The following is a 1,139-nucleotide window of genomic DNA, read 5'->3' as shown; positions in this document are numbered from 1 at the left end:
ACAGAAAGCTGGTGCAGCAACATAAGTGGCAGTTCTTGCATAAATAGGAAGGGAAGAATTCCACAAATCTGATGACATGTGGTCTTTATTTTCAGAGTTGTTTGATTGACGAGTGACTGTGAAGGGGTGCTGTGTACAGGGAGCTCTGCTGATGGGCCTCGTGATCCAAAGCTGGAAGGAGCTCTAGACTGATATCATTGCTACCTGATGACAATTTTCTGGCTCTGGGGGGTATTTCTTCTGTCAGACATACTGGATTCTAAGTGCCATCTCTCCTTCATTTCATATGTCTTTTTTTTTCTCTTAGTTTTTTTTTTTTTTCTCCTTCTCCTCTGAGTTTTCTTAGAGTATAAAACATGTGAATGGGTATGGGTGTAGTCTGAAATCATGAATGTGGTGTCTCTCTTTCACTCTGATTTTTTACAATCCTTGCTTTACACACAAGAAAAACTAACAGTAAAACAACTTGTTTTATTCACCTCGCTGGTAAGCTTAAGCTGCAGGTTGAGAACTTCTCGGAAGTTCAGCCTTTGTGAAGATACTACAAAAGGGGTAGGGGCTAGAGTCTAATGCCACAACAACCTAAGATCATCCATCAGTAAAAGCATGGACTAATGATTTACTTTTCAGAAGCAGGACAGGGTTAGGAAATAATAGAACTTTTGGACAAAGTAACATAGCTGGAAATAAAACCCAGGTAAGATTCTGGACACACAAGCCCTTTAGGGGGTCCTTTACCATATGGTTTCATGGTTTAAAGCTTCAGTATTCTAGATATTAACCTTAATTTCCACAGATGCACAATGAATTTTAAGGGAAAAAGACTCAGCGCACCAAGTTATGTTCAGTTTACCCAAGACATGCAAAGCACAAATTCCAGAAACTACACTTCTGGCTATATGAAATGCACTTATATTCCATGTGTCCAAAGTATATGGTGTTTAACTTAGTGGTTTGTTTTATGAAAAGAAAATGAAAGACATCATTTGTATAGCTGCTTAATGTTTTATTCCTGGCTGGGTATTTGGACTAGGAAAACAACAGCTTTCCTTTTGGCTGTTAGTGTTTAATTATTCAATGTTAACAGCCAAGAAGTAAGCTGTTAGCCCTCCTCCTCTTCTTCACAGCTTTTCTTTCCC

The sequence above is a fragment of the Egretta garzetta genome, unplaced genomic scaffold (genome assembly GCF_000687185.1).
Source record: "Egretta garzetta isolate BGI_Z169 unplaced genomic scaffold, ASM68718v1 scaffold88, whole genome shotgun sequence".
NCBI classification, from domain to species: Eukaryota; Metazoa; Chordata; class Aves; order Pelecaniformes; family Ardeidae; genus Egretta; species Egretta garzetta.
The sequence above is the reverse complement of the archived record's forward strand: the minus strand, read 5'-3'. Positions refer to the sequence as shown.